The 23,429-nt window shown below is 47.1% G+C and overlaps 1 protein-coding gene across 1 annotated transcript in view; it reads right to left on the bottom strand.

Annotated features, from left to right (window-relative positions):
• The window catches only part of RAD18 (RAD18 E3 ubiquitin protein ligase), a 577,293-nt gene extending 555,243 nt beyond the window's left edge, over positions 1–22,050 (bottom strand). Inside the window, exon 1 of the mRNA XM_056524992.1 lies at positions 21,928–22,050. The gene's annotated coding sequence lies outside the window, so the exon portion shown is untranslated. The remainder of the gene's footprint in view (positions 1–21,927) is intronic.
• Between the last annotated feature and the right edge of the window lie 1,379 nt (positions 22,051–23,429).

Below are 23,429 nucleotides of genomic sequence, written 5' to 3'. Positions count from 1 at the left end.
CTTTTAATAGGGGAGGGGTTAAATGATCTTTATTCACTTTTTTTTTTTTTTTGCAATGTTATAGCTCCCATAGGAACCTATAACACTGCACATAGTGATCTTTTACATTGATTACTGGTTTCGCCGCTTGACTGCTCATGCTTGGATCTAAGGCACTGAGCAGTCATTCGGCGATCGAACAGAGAGGAGGCAGGAAGGGATCCTCCAGTTGTCATGTAAGCTGTTCGGGATGCCGCAATTTTGCGGCGGCTATCCCGAACAGCTCCCTGAGCTAACCGGCATGGTTTCACTTTCATTTTAGACGCAGCGTTCAACTTTGCATCTGTGTCTTCATTGCCCCTGTGTCTAGCCCAGGATCCAGCGGTACACCTTCGGGTGGTTAAGGCATAACCACGCCCTGGTGTCACGAACACAAGGGGTTAATACCGCTACATGTGTTGATGAGAGGGTGTGGAGCTTGTGGACAGTGCCCGAGCTCCACACCACACCCTCTCATCATTAGGGTGGGATTACACCTACACACCACTACTCCGGAGACACCACTCCAAGAACCACGGCCATCCATCTGTTACCTTCTACCTACTATCCGGGTTAAATCTAAGGACCCTCTACTCTATCTACAAGATTCACATCCACCCTTATACTACTAAGGACCCTACACTTTGGACTGACGGATTTACTATCTATCCTATCCATAAAATTACTCAGTCCACGACCACCGGCAACTGTCGTCATACCTACCACGGGTCCTCTCTCCTAACTATAGTGAGGACCATCTTATCTACAATTCCATACATGTGTAGGTACACATACTGTGGTGCCCGAGTCAGTACATGACCCTTGCTTTAAGTATTCCTACGTATCCCTGAGGAGTTACTTGTTTTGCTTCAAGCTAGCGAAACAGGTTGGATATATGTTTTCATCTATATATGCATAAACTTTCATTTTTGTTTATGAATGTCTAATATGACCTATGTGTGTTTATTTGTGAATACTAAGTACTATCCCTGGGGCATACCCGCGGATTCTGTCTGGTACGACAAATTACACATGTTGAATACTAATCTCCCATTACGGTTTGTATGTACTCTGTGGAATATTCTACATGCAGCTATACTGTACCTGCGCACCAGCCCCAACTCTCTGTATCCCTGACCTAGCCTAGGGACAACTAGGAGGTTCCGGTGTAGGCCCAGGTCATAAGAACAGGGGACCTACTATTCTTAGGCAGGACATTTAGAGTAGGGCAATAACAGGTCTGGTCATCCACCCATTATCTATTGGAGCTGCTTCATTATACTTGTAGACAATGTATTTTTCCGAATGTCTTGACCTGTTTACTCTCAGCTCTATGTGAATTATTAACCCCTTAAGGACCCAGCCATTTTACACCTCAGGACCCGGCCATTTTTTGCAATTCTGACCACTGTCACTTTAAACATTAATAACTCTGGAATGCTTTTAGTTATCATTCTGATTCCGAGATTGTTTTTTCGTGACATATTCTACTTTAACATAGTGGTAAAATTTTGTGGTAACTTGCATCCTTTCTTGGTGAAAAAGCCCAACATTTTATGAAAAATTTGAAAATTTTGCATTTTTTTAACTTTGAAGCTCTCTGCTTGTAAGGAAAATGGATATTCCAAATAATTTTTTTTTTTTATTCACATATACAATATGTCTACTTTATATTTGCATCATAAAATTTACGTGTTTTTACTTTTGGAAGACACCAGAGGGCTTCAAAGTTCAGCAGCAATTTTCCAATTTTTCACAAAATTTCCAAACTCACAATTTTTCATGGACCAGTTCAGGTTTGAAGTGGATTTGAAGGGTCGTCATATTAGAAATACCCCACAAATTACCCCATTATAAAAACTGCACCCCCCAGAGTATTCAAAATGACATTCAGTCTGCGTTTTAACCCTTTAGGTGTTTCACAGGAATAGCAGCAAAGTGAAGGAGAAAATTCACAATCTCCATTTTACACTCGCATGTTCTTGTAAACCCAATTTTTTAATTTTTACAAGGGGAAAAAGGAGAAAATGTATACTTATATTTGTAGCCCAATTTCTCTCGAGTAAGCACATACCTCATATGTCTATGTAAAGTGTTCGGCGGGCGCAGTAGAGGGCTCAGAAGGGAAGGAGCGACAAGGGGATTTTGGAGAGTACGTTTTTTTGAAATGGTTTTTGGGAGGCATGTTGCATTTAGGAAGCCCCTATGGTGCCAGAACAGCAAAAATCCCCCACATGGCATACCATTTTGGAAACTAGACCCCTTGAGGTACGTAACAAGGAATAAAGTGAGCCTTAATACCCCACAGGGGTTTCACGACTTTTGCATATGTAAAAAAATAAAAATAAAATTTCACTAAAATGTGTGTTTCCCCCCCAAATTTCACATTTTTGCAAGGGTTAATAGCAGAAAATACCCCCCAAACATTGTAACCCCATCTCTTCTGAGTATGAAGGGACCCCATAAGTTGACCTGAGGTGTACTATGAGTGAACTACAATGCTCAGAAGAGAAGGAGTCATATTTGGCTTTTTGAGAGCAAATTTTGCTCGGGGGCATGTCGCATTTAGGAAGCCCCTATGGTGCCAGGACAGCAAAAAAAAAACACATGGCATACCATTTTGGAAACTAGACCCCTTGTGGAACGTAACAAGAAATAAAGTGAGCCTTAATACCCCACAGGGGTTTCACGACTTTTGCATACGTAAAAAAAAAATAAAAAAAATCACTAAAATGTGTGTTTCCCCCCAAATTTCACATTTTTACAAGGGTTAATAGCAGAAAATACCCCCCAAAATTTGTAACCACATCTCTTCTGAGTATGGAGGTACCCCATAAGTTGACCTGAAGTGCACTACGGGCGAACTACAATGCTCAGAAGAGAAGGAGTCATATTTGGCTTTTTGAGAGCAAATTTTGCTCGGGGGGCATGTCGCATTTAGGAAGCCCCTATAGTGCCAGGACAGCAAAAAATACCCACATGGCATACCATTTTGGAAACTAGACCCCTTGAGGAACGTAACAAGGCATAAAATGAGCATTTACCCCCCCACTGGTGTCTGTCAAATCTTTGGAACAGTGGGCTGTACAACATTTTTAATTTGCACAGCCCACTGTTCCAAAGATCTGTCAGACACCAGTGGGGTGTAAATTCTCACTGCACCCCTCATTACATTCCGTGAGGGGTCTAGTTTCCGAAATGGGGTCACATGTGGGGTTTTGTTTTTTTTGCGTTTGTCAAAACCGCTGTAACAATCAGCCACCCCTGTGCAAATGACCTCAAATGTACATGGCGCACTCTCCCTTCTGGGCCTTGTTGTGCGCCCCCAGAGCACTTTGCGCCCACATATGGGGTATCTCCGTACTCAGGAGAAATTGCGTTACAAATTTTGGGGGGCTTTTTTCCCCTTTACCTCTTGTCAAAATGAAAAGTATAGGGCAACACCAGCATGTTAGTGTAAAAAGTTTATTTTTTTTACACTAACATGCTGGTGTAGACCCCAACTTCACCTTTTCATAAGGGGTGAAAGGAGAAAAAGACCCCCAAGATTTGTAAGGCAATTTCTCCCGAGTACGGCGATACCCCATATGTGTCCCAAAACTGTTGCCTTGAAATACGACAGGGCTCCAAAGTGAGAGCGCCATGTGCATTTGAGGCCTGAATTAGGGATTTGCATAGGGGTGGACATAGGGGTATTCTACGCCAGTGATTCCCAAACAGGGTGCCTCCAGCTGTTGTAAAACTCCCAGCATGCCTGGACAGTCAACGGCTGTCTGGCAATACTGGGAGTTGTTGTTTTGCAACAGCTGGAGGCTCCATTTTGGAAAGAGTGGCGTACCAGACGTTTTTCATTTTTATTGGGGAGGGAGGGGGGCTGTGTAGGGGTATGTGTATATGTAGTGTTTTTTACTTTTTATTTTATTTTGTGTTAGTGTAGTGTAGTGTTTTTAGGGTACAGTCACACGGGCCGGGGATTACAGCGAGTTTGAGCTGCCGCGCAAAATTTGCTGCATCGCAAACTTGCAGCCCGATACTCACTGTAAGCCCCCTGCCCATGTGAATGTACCCTGTACATTCACAGGGGGGGGACCTCCAGCTGTTGCAAAACTACAACTCCCAGCATGCCTGAGAATGTTTGGGAGTTGTGGTTTTGCAACAGCTGGAGGCACACGGGTTGGGAAACACTGAGTTAGGAAACAATGTTTCCCAACCAGTGTGCCTCCAGCTGTTGCAAAACCACAACTCCCAAACATTCTCAGGCATGCTGGGAGTAGTAGTTCGGCAACATCTTTAGAGCCAGATGTTGCCGAACTACAACTCCCAGCATGCTTGGAGTTGTAGTTTTGCAACATCTGGAGGACTACAGTTTGCAGACCACTAATACAGTGGTTCCCAATCTGTGCCCTTCCAGATGTTGCAAAACTACAACTCCCAGTATGCCAAAACTGTCCAGGCATGCTGGGAGTTGTAGTTCTGCAACATCTGAAGGGCCAGATGTTACAGAACTACAACTCCCAGCATGCCTGGACAGTAAGGGCATGCTGAGGATGTGTAGTTTTGCAACATCTGGAAGGGCACAGTGGTCTCCAAACTGTGGACCTCCAGATGTTGCAAAACTGCAACTCCCAGCATGCCCAGACGCCAAGGGCTGTCTGGGCATGCTGGGAGTTGTAGTTTACAGGGTCCTATTACAGCAATGCATGTCGCTTTACGGCGACGTGCATTGCTGTAAAGGGCCCGACCGCGGCTGAAGATCTACTCACCTGTCGCCGCCGCCGCCATCTTCCTCGCCGGGATCCAGGTCTTCAGGGACGAGGTAAGTACCGGGGCCGGTCCCCAGCACTCCCCCGTCCCCCGCCTCGTCCTCCGGTCTTCCTCCCGTCCTCTCCGGACTTTCAGGGGCCGGGCAGGGCGGGAGGAAGTAACCGCCCCCCCTCCTGCGATTGGTCGGTTAACTAACCGACAGATCGCAGGGGATCGGAGGAGGTGGCCGGCTTGCCACCTCGCTCCTATACGTTAGCATGGTCCCGGCTGTCTGTGACAGCCGGGATCATGCGAAATTACCGGGCGGTCGGGTCCCAGAGACCCGATCAGCCCGGTATCGCCGCAGATCGCAAGGGCGATTTCCCTTGCGATTTGCGGCGATCGCCGACATGGGGGGCCTACATGGCCCCCCTCGGCGTTTGCCCTGGATGCCTGCTGAAGGATTTCAGCAGGCATCCAGTTCCGATCTCTGCCCGGCGAGCGGCAGAGACCGGAAAACGCCATGACGTATGCATACGTCATGGGTCCTTAAGACCCAGGGTGTGAAGACGTATGCATACGTCATGGGTCCTGAACAGGTTAATAAATATATGAATGGATATGTTTTTCGTGATTTTTCCGATTACTATTACAAATTACTACCAGGTGCCTGCAAAATAGAGGGGGATCATCCATTACAATACCCCACTAGCCAAGTCCAAGCCGCTGCAGCACTTCAGCAATTTTCTTAAAGGGGGCAGCACATTATTCTTCTTAAAGCAACATCACACTCAAAATCCAACCAAATATCAGAACCCAGCTATCCAGATCAACCGGGCGACGGTGCCCCTCCATCTCCAGCAGCGGTCATCACCTGCCCCAGCGGCCTTAACCCCTTAACGACCAAGGACGTATATTTACGTCCTTGGCCGGCTCCCGCGATATAACACGGTGTCACGCGGTGACCCCGTGTCATATCGGGGCGGTCCCGGCATGTATCGGGTCGGTCCCGGCACGGTGCCGCGCGCTATTAACCCTTTAGACGCGGCGTTCAAAGTTGAACGCCGCGTCTAAACCGAAAGTGAAAGCTGCCCGGCTGCTCAGCGGGGCTGATTGGGACTACCGCAGTGAAAATGCGGTCTCCCGATCAGCTAGGACACGAGCGGAGGTCCTCTTACCTGCCTCCCGTGTGTCCCCTCGGCGATTGATTGCTCCAAGCCTGAGATTCAGGCTTGAGTAATCGACCGCCGAAAACCCTGATCACTGCAAAGCTATGGCTTTGCAGTGAACAGGGTATAAGATCAGTGTGTGCAGTGTTGTAGGTCCCTATGGGAGCTATAACACTGCAAAAAAAAAGTGTAAAAAAAAAAAGTTAATAAATGTGATTTAACCCTTTCCTTAATAAAAGTTCAAATCACCCCCCCTTTTCCCATAAAAAAAACCACCATGTAAATAAAAATAAATATAAACATATGTGGTATCGCCGCGTGTGTAAATGTCCAAACTATAAAAATATATCATTAATTAAACCGCACGGTCAATGGCGTACGTGCAAAAAAATTCAAAAGTCCAAAATAACGTAGTCCAGAGTGTAAGGTCCTTAGTAGTATAAGGGTGGATGTGAATCTTGTAGATAGAGTAAAGGGTCCTTAGATGTAACCCAGATAGTAGGTAGATGGATGGATGGCCGTGGTTCTTGGAGTGGTGTCTCCGGAGTAGTGGTGTGTAGGCGTAATCCCACCCTAATGATGAGAGGGTGTGGTGTGGAGCTCGGGCACTGTCCGCAAGCTCCACACCACACTCTCTCATCAATACATGTAGCGGTATTAACCCCTTGTGTTTGTGACACCAGGGCGTGGTTATGCCTTAACCACCCGAAGGTGTACCACTGGATCCTGGGCTAGACACAGGGGCAATGAAGACACAGATGCAAAGTTACGGACATCGGTAGCTTTACTGAGGTTAGACAGTTGTTACAGTCTATGCAGTACAGCTAGGGTCCAAGGAGGTGACCAGTGACAAAGAGACCTCGCAGGTTTGCTTGGACTTGTAGGAGACAGGAGAATTTAGTGCAGGCCACGCTGGATAGACAGAAGACTTGACTTGACTGACAGGACTGTGACTTTAGCTTACTTTGCACTTGACTTGTGGCTGCAGGACGTGACTTGTGGCTGCAGGACGTGACTTGTGGCTGCAGGACGTGACTTGAGGCTGCAGGACGTGACGAGGCTGCAGGATGTGACTTGTGGCTGCAGGACTTGACTTAAGGCCTCCAATGTTCTGGGCACACACACTAAAAATCATAACTCTCTTATATTTCCATCCACAGACCCATATGAGGGCTTGTTTTTTGCATCACCAATTGTACTTTGTAATTACATCACTTATTTTACCATAAAATGTATGGCGCAACCAAAAAATATTATTTATGTGGGAAAATTGAAAAGAAAACAGCAATTTAGCAAATTTTGGAAGGTTTTGTTTTCACGCTGTACACTTTCCGGTAAAAATGGCATGTTTTCTTTATTCTGTGGGTCAATACAATTAAAATGATACCCATGTTATATGCTTTTCTATAATTGTACCACTTAAAAAAAATCTCAAACCATTGTAACAAAATTAGTATGTTTGAAATTGCCCTATTTTGACCACCTATAACTTTCTAATTTTTCTGTATATGGGGCAATATGAGGGCTCATTTTTTGCGCCATGATCTGTAGTTTTTATCAGTACCACTTTTGCTTAGGTTTCACTTTTTATAAATTTTTTATAAAAAATTTTTGGATTAAAATGTGACCAAAAACAGCAATTTTGAACTTTTTTTTTACGTTTACACCGTTCACCGTATGGGATAATTAACAATATATTTTAATAGTTCAGACTTTTATGCACGCGGCAATACCAAATATGTGTATTAACTATGGTTTTTATGCTTTTTTGGGGGTAAAATGGGAAAAACTGACGTTTTACTTTTTTATTGGGGGAGGGGATTTTTCAAATTTTTTTACTTTTTTATTTTACATTTTTTTACTTCTTTTTTTTTAAACGCTTTTTATGTCCCCATAGGGGACTATTCATAGCAATCATTTGATTGCTAATACTGTTCAGTGCTATGTATAGGACATAGCACTGATCAATATTATCAGTGATCTTCTGCTCTGGTCTGCTCGATCTCAGACCAGAGCAGAAGACCCCGGGAGATGGCCGGAGCCAGGTGAGGGTACCTCCGGCCGCCATGCTGGATGATCGGATCACCGCGGCAGCGCTGCGGGCAATCCGATCATCCATTTAAAGTACCGCACTGTCGCAGATGCCGTGATCTGTATTGATCACGGCATCTGAGGGGTTAATGGCGGACATCTGCGCGATCGCGGATGTCGGCCATTACCGGCGGGTCCCTGGCTGCTGATAGCAGTCGGGACCTGCCGCGCATGACGCGAGCACCCCTCCGGTGCTCGCGATCATGGCGGCGCGTAAATGTACATCATGGTGCGTTAAGTACCACATCACCATGACGTACATTTACGTCCATTGTCGTGGGGTTAATGTTGCCAGTTTTGCCTGCAGTGCACATTAACAACCCTGGTGATCCAGTGTCTGCATCGGTATTCATGGGGAACCCTGGCCTTCCTAACTACAGTGGAGACCCCTTCACCCTGAGGGATTTCAAGGAAAGGATCCAGAGTTTGTTTCTTTTACTCTTTCCCTCCTAAGCAACAGGTGCAATTGCTCACAGGACAACTACAAGGACCAGCGTTAGAGGAAGTCCGCACCTGGCCAGCCTCCGAGAAGGCAACTGTAGAGCAGATCTCTGAAGGACTGTACCAGGTATTTGAGTCACATTCTCCCTCAGAGGTACGTCTCCGGCTGTATGAAAGACGACAGAAGCCAGGTGAGACCTTGAGAGCGTATGCCGTAGCTCTACAGAATGCCCTAGAGACTGTCCAAAAACTAGACGGTATAACTCCCGAGCAGGGCAATAAAGTGTTACTAGACAGATTTGTTGATGGGGCTCATAATAAGTAGGACAAAGCCCAGCTGAGAATGTTAGCAGTTCAAAACCCCAACATGTCGTTCCCCGCTTTCAAGAGATTGGCTATCCAAATGATTGAGTCCGGGACTGAGTTAGAGGGAGCTTGTTCACCTGTCCAAGAACCACTAGGGGCAGTAACTAGACCTATACCACCACCATCACCAGCCCCCACCCTAGCGTCACTTGCTTTGACACTCACTGCCGTCTCGGATTTACAGAGTGTTAGGTGAGACATTGAACTGTTGACTAAGGCTGTGAAGGAGCTTGCCACCCGGTCTGTTCCACAAACTAACCCTTGCTCGTGTTCCCCGCAATTTCAACCCCTGCAACCATCCACCTAGTAGACCCCCAGGGACTTAAAGACCCTTTTGTACCCATTGTAATTAAAGGGGTACTCCTGTGAAAAACCTTTTTTTTTTTAAATCAACTGGTGCCAGAAAGTTAAACAGATTTCTAAATTACTTCTATTAAAAAATCTTAACCCTTCCTGTACTTATTAGCTGCTGAATACTACTGTGGAAATTCTTTTCCGTTTGAAACACAGAGCTGTCTGCTGACATCGTGAGCACATTGCTCTCTGCTGACATCTCTGTCCATTTTAGGAATCTGTCCAGCGTAAAAGGAAATCCCCATAGCAAACATATGCTGTTCTGAACAGTTCCTAAAATGGACAGAGATGTCAGCAGAGAGCACTGTGCTCATGATGTCAGCAGACAGCTCTGTGTTTCAAAAAGAAAAGAATTTCCGCTGTAGTATTCAGCAGCTAATAAGTACAGGAAGGATTAATATTTTTTAATAGAAGTACAAATTTACAAATCTGTTTAACTTTCTGGCACCAGTTGATTTAAAAAAAACTAGTTTTTTCACCGGAGTACCCCTTTAACCCATAAATTGGAAAACGCAGTGTTGGGATTTAAATGGATTTCCCCTGAGGTTGCGGACCGGCCCTCAGGAAAACAGTCATCAGGTCCAATCCCAGAACAACCTCACTTTATGTCGCCTCCTTCCCCAATGTAAAAATTATTGTAGAAGATGTACCATTGGAGGCGTTGATAGATACAGGGTCACAAGTGTCTACTATAACTAAAAACGTTTTCTATCAACATTGGGTTGCTTGTTTATTGTGCGAACCAGAGGATGTTAACTTCAGAGTAGTTGCGGGTAATGGGCAAACAGTCCCCAGACATTGTGACAGATAAGGGGTCTGCTGAGTTTATATTGGGGATGAACATTATGAAAAACTGCTTTGTTGAAATGGTAGATGCTTTGCATGCCTCTCTTCCCCATATGTCCCCTTCAGGCCAGTGGGCTGCGCAGCACCACTTGAAGGTTCTAAAAGCGGAGCACAAGTTTGCCAACAAGCAAGGTGAGATCTGCAGAGTTAGAGTACAAGACATCAGGTCGGTGACCTTGCAACCCAACACGGAGACTATCATCTGGTGTTGTTCACGTCCCAGAGTTAAGAATAGAGACTATCAAGACCTGTTGGAGCCTATGCAACTAGAAGACCACCCTATTGTCCAAGCTGCGAGAAGCCTTGTCACTGTTACCAACAGGAGAGTGCTGTCAATTTGTCTGATGTTGCCACTGTATTACCTAAATACACCCCAGTAGCCCAGTTGTATCTCATGGAGTCATAGGACATCTTCATGGAACATATGGTGGCCAGACAGTGTGCAGTCCAAGTGGCTGAAGGATCCAGTACGAGTCTTCCCGAGCCCTGGTGGGCACAACTCCAAGTTGGAGACGACACTACCCCAAGAGATCAAGTCAAGGGAGTCATCAATGTCACCAAGAGGTACAATGAAGCTTTTAGCAAACACCCCACAGATTTCGGGCATACGTCCATGATCCAACACCGAATCCTCACAGGCGACAGCCCACCTATCAAGGAAAGACATCGCCCGGTCGCACCAGACATGTATCAGGCTGTCAAGAAGATGCTGGCCAACATGAAAGAGGCAGATGTCATCCAAGAAAGTCAGAGTCCCTGGGATGCGCCACTAGTCCTGGTCAAGAAAAATGACAGAACCATAAACTTGTGTCGACTACAGGAAACTGAACAATGTCACACATAAGGACGCTTATCCTTTGTCAAGGATCGAGGAGTCACTCACAGCCCTCGGGTCTGCTGCTTATTTCTCCCCCCTGGACTTAACCAGCAGATATTGCAAAGTGCCCATGGCCATGGAAGACCAGGAGAAGACGGCCTTTGTGACACTCATGGGACTGTTCGAGTTTAAAAGTATGCCGTTTGGGCTATGTAATGCCCCTGCTATGTTCCAGCATTTGATGGAAAGATGCCTGGGCCATCTGAATTTTCAAAGTGTAATATTGTACCTGGACGATATCATTGTGTATTCCAAGTCCTACCAGAAGCACTTCAGTCATCTGTCAGACGTCTTCCAAATCCTGATCAAGCATGGGCTGAAGATCAAGCCGTCAAAGTGTCACTTGCTTAAACCTCAGGTACACTACCTGGGTCATGTTGTCAGCGCCAAGGGAGTCCAGCCCAATCCTGAAAAGGTGGAAGTTGTCAAGAACTGGCTTCCCCACGCATGGTGAAAGATGTCAGGAGCTTCCTGGGATTTACCGGCTATTGCCGCCACTTCATTCCCCCCTTCACCCAGATTGCAGAACCCCTCACAGCTCTTTTACGGAATACAGCGAAGGAGAACTACAATGGAAGACTACCTGTCGAATGGGCCAAAGAGCATGAGACAGTGTTCCGAGCTCTAAAATGTCTGCTGACAGAACCACGCATCCTGGCTTATCCAGACTACAGTCAGCCATTCCGGTTATATACCATGCCAGTTTCGAAGGTCTGGGAGCCATCCTGTCCCAAGTCCAGGAAGGACAGCAGCGGTTAGTTGCCTATGCCAGTCATAACCTGCGAGGAGCCGAAAAGAGCGATGCAAACTACATCTCATTCAAATTGGAAGTTCTCGCTTTGGTATGGGCCATGACTGAAAAGTTCAAAGACTACTTGGCTGCCGTGCCATTTACTGTCTACACAGATAATAACCCGTTGACCCACCTGAACACCAGCAAGTTGGGTGCCATTGAACAGCATTGGGCTTCAAGATTAGCCAATTATAGTTTCATCATCAAGTACAGAAGCGGCAAGTTAAACGTCAATGCCGATGCACTGTCTCGGATGACCGCCGGCGAAGAACCCCCTATCAAAGACGTGTGGGAAGACGTGGAGATGCCCCTATTTTATCAACAGTTCGTGAATCAAAATGTTGTGACTGCACTCAGGGATGGCAAGCCCAGGTCCGAAAAGGTACAGGAAGACCTATACACCTGGAAGACTCTTCAAGACAAAAGTCGAGTCATGGGGGATCTGTTGGACTACCTGCTGGCGAAAAAGGTACCAAACCATCTACACTGGACCCAGTGTGATTATGAGCTGAAATGTCTGTGTTGACAGAGAAAGCAACTGTTTGTGCACAAGGGACTGTTGTGCCAAAATTCTTTGGATCCGGTCTCTGGTGATCGACTTAATCTTATTCTGGTTCCCCAAAGAGATGCGCCGATGGTCCACAACACATACCATGATCAGTTGGGACACTTTGGAGTCCACAAGACAGAAGCTACTGTCAGGAGCAGATTCTACTGGATCAAAATGCGGAGCAACATTGAGATATGGTGCAGTGAATGTGCAGTCTGTAACATCACCAAGAATGTGTGCAAGGATGCCAAAGCACCCCTCCATTCCATCCACAGTGAAAGGCCTAACCAGTTGGTCACTTCAGACCATGTCAAGTTATCTCCTACCCAGTCCGGGAACACTTATGCTCTCACCATGGTGGATCACTACTCCAGATGGGTTGTCGTTGTACCCGTTAAAGACCTCACAGCCAAGACAACAGGCCAGATGTTCTACTCCAATTGGGTGCAAACCCTTGGGTGTCCTGAGCCTGTCCTAACGGACCGTGGAATGGCCTTTGAGGCCCAACTCTTCCAAGAACTGTGTAAATTCCATGCCTGCAATAAACTCTGGACTACTGCCTACCACCCCCAGGGGAACGGGCTCTGTGAACGTTTCAATCAAGTCTTTATCCACATGTTACGAGCAGCTTCTGTGTCAAGACAAGAATAGTGGCCCCGACTGCTGCCTGAACTATTGGAGATTTATAATAACACAGTCCACTGTTCTACGGGGTACACCCCTTTTTACTTGATGATGGGACGCCATGGACAGCTGACTAAAGACCGAACATTTGGGCTCCAAGCCCTATTCAACAACTCTCTGCAAGCCTCCCTGGATCTGACCACAGAGTACAAAAGCCTGGGTATGAGCCACAAGTTGTCTGTCTGTGTCTAAAAGAAGATCTACCAGTGCTCCCCGTACCATCTCTCCCAGCTGTTAGACCTGCAAGAGAGTACATCCCAGGCGAGGGGATTCATCCATCTATGGACTTCCCTATGTTTTCCTTAAGTCAGCCTGTGGTCTTCTTTGTCCCACCAGCCATGGGGTCTGTTCCACCAACATTCATTTCTACTCCAGCTCCAGTCCTGTCACTGTTGGCTTCAATTTATACACCAGTTTCCAGAGTGCCAACTCAGTCACCAGTCTCTCCAACACCACAATCAGTGACTCCGAGTCCTGCCAGTCCGGACCCTGCACCAACTCTAGAATTCGCTGAGGAAGACCCCATCATAGTTCCAACTGTATCGAGAGCTTCAGAAGACGCAAGTGTTCCAGACTCTCCCGAAGTGGTGTTGCGTAGGTTCCAAAGGTCCACCCAAGGACAACTCCCAGAAAGGTACAAAGATTAACTCATAAATAAAAGTTAAGTACCACACATAGTCTAGTGTAGTCAGTACACTATTATTACTTTAGTCTAATCCAATGTCAATGATTAGATAAGACTGTAGCCTTGTATATTTTTATATTTTCCAGTCCACCCATGTCTATAATGAGTATGTCTGATGTTTTCTCCTGTCCCAGTGTGCAGGATACTTTACTGGCCAGAAGGTATTCCTGATAGCTTCACAACACATGTGTAGAGACAAAGTTAACCAAATGTAAATGTATTATGATGTTTGGAGTCTGTGTATAGAGTTCTGGGGGGAAGTGTGTCAAACCAAGGGACCCCAGTAGCCAAAGCAGCCCAATCTGAAATGTCTTGTAAAGTTGTTATGTATATAGTTGCTGGAGAGTGTCGAGAAGGAGATTACAAGGTCAAAAATCTCCACCCATGTTTAGAACATGTATGGACTCATTGCTGTTTCCCAGACCTGTAAAGGACACAAAAATGCCCCAGGAACTGTCATTGGCCCCAGTGGGCACTACGGTCCTCTGCCCTCCAGGACTGGGCATCGAGGGTGACTGTAATTAAGAGGGGGGGGGGGGGGGAGATGGGCGGTTGTGGTGGCCCAGTACGGGAGGGTGTTACCCTGTACCTTTCCTGCCCTGTCAGGCAGTGTCCCCAGGGCCCCCTGCAGTTGTTTCCCCCATGTAAATATGTTGTGTATTATATTGTGTGTTGTAGCTTTAATAAATGTACCCAGGAGGTACTAGTGACCAGCTGACCCCATAGGTGACCTATGGGCTCCCTGCTAGTCTCCCCCATATAAACCTTGGGTGGAGCTAGCTTCTCTCTCTTGTTACTGAGGTCCAGTGCAGTCAAGTCGTCTTAGTGTGTGTTTCCAGAAGGAGGCCTTAAGTCAAGTCCTGCCGCCTCAAGTCAAGTCATGCAGTCACAAGTCAAGTGCAAACTAAGCAAAAGTCACAGTCCTGTCAGTCAAGTCAAGTCTTCTGTCTATCCAGCGTGGCCTGCACTAAATTCTCCTGTCTACTACAAGTCCCAGCAAACCTGTGAGGTCTCTGTGTCACTGGTCACCCCCTTCGGCCCTAGCTGTACTGCATAGACTGTAACAACTGTCAGTAAAGCTACCGTTGTCCGTAACTTGGCGTTGGTGTCTTCATTGCCCCCGTGCCTAGCCCAGGATCCAGCAGTATCCCTTGAGTGGTTAAGGCTAAACCACTCCCTGGCATCACAAACACAAGCGGTTAATACAGTCTGCCCCTAGGGCAACAACATCTTCCCTGCACCACACACCCCGCCATTACCACAATTACATTTAGACAATTTTAGCAAGGTAAAGTGTTTGGACTTTAGACATCTATGTTGGGTGGGGAATATTAGTGTGAATGACCCACTGGGGACTTGTGTGTGTCTCATAACTAGAGCAAAAATGCTATATTAAATAGACAGAGAGCATGTGAACCTCCCCTGTCATGTTCCTCTGGGGGTGAAGGACTGGTCTCCCACCCACACAGGCTCAACAAGATCATAACTTCTGAGTCCCCAATGAACAAAAATATACAAGCTAACTCAGAGGTGGCTTATTGTCGCAGGCTCCAGGCCCTGTTTGGTTGCAAGGTGCTAAAAATAAGAATGATTTGTTCCTTCCTGTTCAAGAACACAACTCCCAGAGCTGTCCCACTGGGTCCAACGAATATCTCTCTCTACCCTGGAATGTGCTCCTTGCCTTGAGAAAGACTGACAGCAGGGCCGATAGTAAAATAGATTGCTTTCACCATTGTCATAGGTAAGGAAATCCTGCAACCTGTTTACATCAATACAGTTTGTTTTTATATAGATTTTTTTGGAAAGATATGAAACCATTTTTTTCTCAAAACTAATTTCACATAAAATTTAAAAATCCAGATAACTGCTTTCACATGCACAATGACCATGAAGCTGAGGTATGCTCTCGAATGTTATTTATGCTTCCTCCATGAGAAAGTGCGACGACTTGGTTCAGTCACCTAATATCTCAGCCTCCTGGATTCCTAAGGCCATGTTTGATGGAATTTCCCTGCGGAATTCCACATTAGGGTATGTTCACAGAATTGTTCTGCAGTAGCAGAGTCCCATTGATTTCAATGGGATTCTGCTGCAATGGTCAGGCGGCAGAATTTTTGCTCCAGATGTTTCGGGCACTGAAATCTTGATTCTGGCGTTCGCAAAATGCTGATGCTCTGCTGGCGGTGGAATGTCCACACAATGTGAACATACCGTTAGAATTCTGCCTGGAGATTTCCAGAGTCCCATTGGTTTTAATAGGATTCTGCTGCATTGTTCTCATAGCAGAATTTCCGCACTAGTGCGGAAATTCAGGCCCGTCGCTACCGGACCAGCAAACCAAGCAATTGCTTGGGGCCCCGAGCTGGCTGGGGGGCCCCGAGCAGAGCCGGTGCTTGTCCACCCTGTAGCGACGGGGCACTTCGGGGGGCCCGCACATTTCAATTAAATTACCTTTTTGTAGAGCGTGGGCCCCTTAAGAAACAAAGCAGGGCCGGACAGGTCAGGGGCTAATGGGAGTAGAGACGGCACGTGCCCCGTGCAGGCACGCACGTCTACTCCAATCACCTGAACTGTCCCTGCCTACGTCCCCATGCGAACCTCCAGCATCCTCCCCGTGCAGTGACAGGAGCAGCAGCAGACTCACACCGCTGCAACGATCCACGGCAGGGTGAGTAAACTGGCGCGGGGGGGGGGGGGATTGTATGGTGGTTAGGGGACTACAATGGTGATGAGAGGTGTGTGTTTGGGGGGGGGGGGGTGTTATGAGGGTCATGAGAGGTGCAGGGGTGTTATGGGGAATGTTATGGGGGGGTGTTGTAGGGGTGATGAGAGGTGCAGGGGTGTTATGGGGAATGTTATGGGGGGGTGTTATGGGGGTGATGAGAGGTGCAGGGGTGTTATGGGGAATGTTATGGGGGGTTGTTATGGGGGTGATGAGAGGTGCAGGGGTGTTATGGGGAATGTCATGGGGGTGTTATGGGGGTGATAAGAGGTGCAGGGGTGTTATGGGGGTGATGAGAGGTGCAGGGGTGTTATGGGGAATGTTATGGGGGTGTTATGGGGGTGATAAGAGGTGCAGGGGTGTTATGCGGGTGATAAGAGGTGCAGGGGTGTTATGGGGAATGTTATGGGGGTCATGAGAGGTGCAGGGGTGTTTTGGGGAATGTTCTGGGGGGGGTGTTATGGGGGTAATAAGAGGTGCAGGGGGGTTATGGGGGTGATAAGAGGTGCAGGGGGGAAGTTATGGGAGTGATGAGAGGAGCAGGGGGGGTGTTATGGGGGGGATGAGAGGTGCAGGGGGGTGTTATGGGGGGGATGAGAGGTGCAGGGGGGTGTTATGGGGGGGATGGGAGGTGCAGGGGGGGTGTTATGGGGGTGATGAGAGGTGCAGGGGGGGTGTTATGGGGGTCATGAGAGGTGCAGGGGGGAGTGTTATGGGGGTCATGAGAGGTGCAGGGGTGTTATGGGGGTGATGAGAGGTGCAGTGGGGGTGTTATGGGGGTGATGAGAGGTGCCCCCCCCCCCTGCACCTCTCCTCATCACCCCCCCCATAACCCCCCCCCCCTGGTTATAGTAGTGATGAGGAGAGGTGGGGAGGGGAGTTATAGTAATGATGAGGAGAGGTTTGGCGGGCGGTGTCTTGCGCATCTTCTGCAGGGTCTGGGCCTCGCTTTCAGGTGACGTTATTACGCTGCTGCGCCGGCGCGGTGTGCGTAGTGACGTAATAACGACGCTGGAAAGCAAGGCCCGGACCCTGGAGAAGATGCGCAAGACACCGGAGGATCGCCAAGTGGACCCGGAGCAGCGGGAATAGGTAAGTGAACCTGCCAGGGATGCTTAAACTGCTATCCGACAGCAGCTTAAGCATTTTGCGCTGTCGGATAGCAGTTAAAGCGATGGCCCCGACATATAAAAGCATCGTATGTCGATGCTGACATCGACATGCGATGGCCTCTGAGAGGCCATCGTATGTCGATTTTATCATATGTCGGGGCCATCGTAGGTCGGGGGGTTACTGTATTCAGGTTACATCTGTACGTAAAATCCAGGTAGCCTCCTTTTTGAGCAAAAGCCCATTCCGGTCACCACCATCTTTTGGAATAGGGACCTGCTCAAGACCTTAAAAACGTAACACCCGCTGGTCTCCACCATGGCTATTCCTGACGTGTTCTATAAGCCTAGGGCATCCCTGCCCGGTTCTTATAGAACGAAAATGTTATGGGGGTGATGAGAGGTGCAGGGGTGTTATGGGGAATGTCATGGGGGTGTTATGGGGGTGATAAGAGGTGCAGGGGTGTTATGGGGTGATGAGAGGTGCAGGGGTGTTATGGGGAATGTTATGGGGGTGTTATGGGGGTGATAAGAGGTGCAGGGGTGTTATGGGGGTGATAAGAGGTGCAGGGGTGTTATGGGGAATGTTATGGGGGTTATGAGAGGTGCAGGGGTGTTTTGGGGAATGTTCTGGGGGGGGTGTTATGGGGGTAATAAGAGGTGCAGGGGGGGTTATGGGGGTGATAAGAGGTGCAGGGGGGAAGTTATGGGGGTGATGAGAGGAGCAGGGGGGGTGTTATGGGGGTGATGAGAGGTGCAGGGGGGTGTTATGGGGGGGGATGAGAGGTGCAGGGGGGTGTTATGGGGGGATGGGAGGTGCAGGGGGGGTGTTATGGGGGTGATGAGAGGTACAGGGGGGGTGTTATGGGGGTCATGAGAGGTGCAGGGGGGAGTGTTATGGGGGTCATGAGAGGTGCAGGGGTGTTATGGGGGTGATGAGAGGTGCCCCCCCCCTGCACCTCTCCTCATCACCCCCCCCCCATAACCCCCCACCCCTGGTTATAGTAGTGATGAGGAGAGGTGGGGAGGGGAGTTATAGTAATGATGAGGAGAGGTTTGGCGGGGGGTTATGGGGGTGATGAGGACACAGAGGATAAGAGGGGGTGTATATGTATATATGATGTGTATGCATGTGTGGCAGTATTGTATTCAGTGGATACAGTGTGAAGCAGCATTATATTCAGGGTACAGTGTGTGGCAGCATTATATTCAGGGTACAGTGTGTGGCAGCATTATAGTCAGGGTACAGTGTGTGGCAGAATTATATTTAGTGGGTACAGTGTGTGGCAGAATTATATTTAGTGGGTACAGCATGTGGCAGTACAGTGGTCCCTCAACATACGATGGTAATTCGTTCCAAACGATCCATCGTTTGTCGAATCCATCGAATGTTGAGGGATCCGTGCAATGTAAAGTATAGGAAGCTGTACTCACCTGTCCCCGCCGCTCCGCACCAGGTCCTCACCGCTCCCGCTGCTGTTCCAGGGGCTCCCGATGCTGTCCCGCTGCGGTGTCTTCTTCGCGATCCTCCGGTGTCTTGCGCATCTTCTGCAGGGTCTGGGCCTCGCTTTCAGGTGACGTTATTACGCTGCTGCGCCGGCGCGGTGTGCATAGTGACGTAATAACGACGCCGGAAAGCAAGGCCCGGACCCTGGAGAAGATGCGCAAGACACCGGAGGATCGCGAAGTGGACCCGGAGCAGCGGGAATAGGTAAGTGAACCTGCCAGGGATGCTTAAACTGCTATTCGACAGCAGCTTAAGCATTTTGCGCTGTCGGATAGCAGTTAAAGCGATGGCCCCGACATATAAAAGCATCGTATGTCGATGCTGACATCGACATGCGATGGCCTCTGAGAGGCCATCGTATGTCGATTTTATCATATGTCGGGGCCATCGTAGGTCGGGGGGTTACTGTATTCAGGTTACATCTGTACGTAAAATCCAGGTAGCCTCCTTTTTGAGCAAAAGCCCATTCCGGTCACCACCATCTTTTGGAATAGGGACCTGCTCAAGACCTTAAAAACGTAACACCCGCTGGTCTCCACCATGGCTATTCCTGACGTGTTCTATAAGCCTAGGGCATCCCTGCCCGGTTCTTATAGAACGAAAATGTTCTTGTACACGGGTGTACATGCACCGGATGGTTTTCCCTATGTAGTACAGGCCACAAGGGCACTGCACTACATTAACCACGTATTAAGGATTTTACGTACAGACGCTATGGGACCACCTGGTTTGAACGAAAAAATTAAAATGAGTATATATTTTTGTCCTGACTATAATTTTTTCTGTACCCCATTTATGAGCATTCTTGTGCTGTGCTCAGTTTATATTAATGTTTTTTGATTTTACATACCTTGAATTGCACTGTTTATGTCTGTCCTCTTTTGTTGCTATCACTGCTCACAGCATTATGCCCGCCCATTTAGGGGCGTTCTCTGGCCTGTAGCGTAGATAACCCTTGATACGGCGCTCCACTGTTCGCCAGCGTCTGAGCGCAGTACGCATGCGCCTAGAGATATCAGGCGGAGTGTTGTTTTGTGAGTCGTTGCCGTGATGACGGACGCCGATGATGCGCATTTGCTTGCGTATTTCGGAGGCGCCGCCGCCATGTCACGGCAGGGAGCCGGAAGAAGCCACCGGCGAAACACTGTGTCGCTCCATCCTCTGGACAAGTCCAGCTGTCTGTCTGTGATCCTCCAATAAATCTTTCCTGCATTTCACAGTGAATTGCCGCTACTTCTTTTTCTACACACCTTGAAAATAAGATTTGTGTTCAGGGCTTCACACTCGTGCTCGTGGTTACAGTAATACATATGTACCTGTATGGCAAACATTACGCTAAACCTAACGGTCAAATTTGTGCCCAATGACTGTGATGACGGAGGGCGCGCCTTTAGTGGGCATACCCTGTAATTGATGATTTTGAAAAGAGGGAGGGTTGGGAGGGGTCCGCAAAACGTCACGTATGCCCCTCCCGTAGAAGCAGAGGCGTTATATACCCCCGCCCCAACCCAAAACTACTTGATGCCCCGCCTGAACGAGTGGGGGGCGGAAAGCTCCCGCCCCTCACACAAATTCAGCCAATAGGTTTCCCACTTGTGTTCAGGTCTTCACACTCGTGCTCGTGGCTACAGTAATACATATGTACCTGTATGGAAAACATTACACTAAACCTAATGGTCAGATTTGTGCCCAATGACCGCCACGGAGGGCACGCCTTTAGTGGGCAAAAATGAACCTGGTAGGAATAGAAAAGGGGTTTATAATCATGGATCAAATACCAACAACCTTAACACGAACCCCAATTTTGCCTCTGAATTGAGACCGAAATAAAGAAACTGCGAACTATCTAGCCTAGTAATTGATGCCTGGAACCAAAGCTGTGGTAAACTTTCTTATTCTGAAATAAACCAGTCGGCATTGAAACCAGATCAAACTGACATACAAGCAGATAAATGCCTCTTTAACATACTTGCCTGTGACATAGTGGTAAGAGGGAAACCCATAGATACCTGTTAGGCACCGTATGAAACTATCCGGTCCCTGCTATTAGTTGGCAAAAACAAACTGTTAGCAAGTGACACACAACACGCTACCTGACAGACCTGGCCTGTGCGTCATGAAATTATTTCCAAGAGAAACATGTCTGTGATAACAACTTCACAGTGTATGCTCCTGCAGGCGTGGCAGGTATGAAGCGTATACAACCACCTACTTTTCGTGACGTAGTAGTTCGGCAGACGTGTCAGTAAAAATAATTACGCTGTGCCTTCCCCTGCAGACGTGGCAGGTAGCACGGGTATACAACAGTTTGTGAAGCGTGATGTTATTACTCTGAGGATGTGTCAGTATTGCTCTGAAGATGTGTCAGTAACCATAACTTGTGTAGTACCTTCCCCTGCAGACCTGGCAGGCCTACCAGGAAACCAACGCCCTATGTGTCGAACTGTTATTGCTCTGAAGGAGTGTCAGTAACAATGACCTGCGTGGTGTCCCCCCTGCAGATGTGGCAGACATACCAGGTAAACGACCACCTATGTCTCATGATGTCATTTCTCTGAAGATCTGTCAGTAACAAGAACCAGCATGGTTGGTTTCAAGGGGCAGGTATAACGGGTAAACAACCACCTATGTGTTTACTATTGTTTGTTCTGAAGACATGTCGGACAACAACCTGTGTGTGCCTCCCCCCTGCGGTTGTGGTCGGCATAATAGGTAAAGCACCACCTGTGTATCGTAATGTTGTTGCTCTGAAGGCGTGTCAGTAACAATGACCTGTGTGGTGCCTCCCCCTGCAGACGTGGCAGGCATAACAGGAACTGACGACCTATGTCAGTGTGACGTAACTTTGGCAATAAATGGGAAAACTATAACGTAAGCCCCAAGCGTGAGCACAGTAATTATAAGCGTATGAGCCGTATGATGGTATGCACGTGTGTATACTATAACTGCATGCACTGCATAGAAGCACTCACCACATACAGTAAATACTATGAGCATTTACACCACAGCCACCCCACCAGCTCGCCGTTGCCATGCGCCTTCATATGGCATCAATGCCATGAGCGTCCGGACAACCCGAATGACAGTTATACTGATCCTTTTACCTGTAAAAGGAGAGAAAAAAATGAAGATTTAGACATTTCTCCTTCACATTGCTGCTATTCCTATGAAACACCTAAAGGGTTAACACACTTACTGTATGTCATTTTGAATCCTTGAATACTTTGAAGCCCTCTGATGTCTTCCAAAAGTAAAAACATGTAAACTTTATGATGCAATCATAATGTAGACATATTGTGTATGTGAATCAATATATAATTTATTTGGGATGTCCATTTTCCTTATAAGCAGAGAGTTTCAACGTAAAAAAATTCAACATTTTCACATTTTTCATGAAATTTTGGAATTTTTCACCAAGAAATGATGCAAATATTGACGACATTTTACAACTAACATAAAGTAGAATGCGTTACGAAAAACAATCTCGGAATCAAAATGAAAGGTAAAAGCATCCCAGAGTTATTAATGCTTAAAGTGACAGTGGTCAGATGTGCAAAAAATGCCTGGGTCCTGAAGGTGAAAATGGGCTGGGTCCTTAAGGGGTTAAGGACAAAGAACAATCTTTTTAGTATGCTTAGATCAGCTACACAAGCTGTAGTCATTCATTTATAGTGTTGAGCGGCATAGGCCATATTCGAATTCGCGAATATTCGCGAATATATGGACGAATATTCGTCATATATTCGCGAATATTCGCATATTCGTTATATCCCCGTTTTATTTTCGCATATGCGAATATTCGCGTATGCGAAAATTAACATATGTGAATATTAGCATATACAAAATTAGCATATGCGAAAATTCGCATTTGCGAAAATTAGCATATGCGAATTTCGCAAATGCGAATTTTCGCATGCCAGTCTCACACAGTGGTATTAGAGCCTTCTTTACACCACACAAGCTGGAAGCAGAGAGGGGTGATCACTGTGATGTGTACTGTGAAAAATAAAATAAAATAAATAAAAAAACGAATATTCGTAATTACGAATATATAGCGCTATATTCGCGAAATTCGCGAATTCGAGAATATGTGATATTCGCGAATAATATTCGAATTGCGAATATTCGTGAGCAACACTATTCATTTATATGATAAGGTTATATTATTATAATGCTAATATAATAAGATAGATTTATAATGTGTTCACACTCATGCTCCTGAAAGCAGTAAAACATATATTAATACCCCGGCTGTATTTTATTATAAGCCCAGATTGTAATTCTTTGCACATGGTGTACAATGTCTCTGGATATTTATGTATTCCTTTGTGAAAGCTGCTTTGTTAACAAGGATCAGCGTGAAAATTCTGAAAAGTTTTAAAAGATTTTGCAACATATTATAATAGCAGGACTGGCGTCCACACACGACAGACCTAGCAAGTGCCAGGGCTCCACGCAGGAGGAGGAAGACTAC

The sequence above is a fragment of the Hyla sarda genome, chromosome 6 (assembly GCF_029499605.1).
Source record: "Hyla sarda isolate aHylSar1 chromosome 6, aHylSar1.hap1, whole genome shotgun sequence".
NCBI lineage: Eukaryota > Metazoa > Chordata > Amphibia > Anura > Hylidae > Hyla > Hyla sarda.
This window is presented reverse-complemented; position numbering and strand designations above follow the sequence as displayed.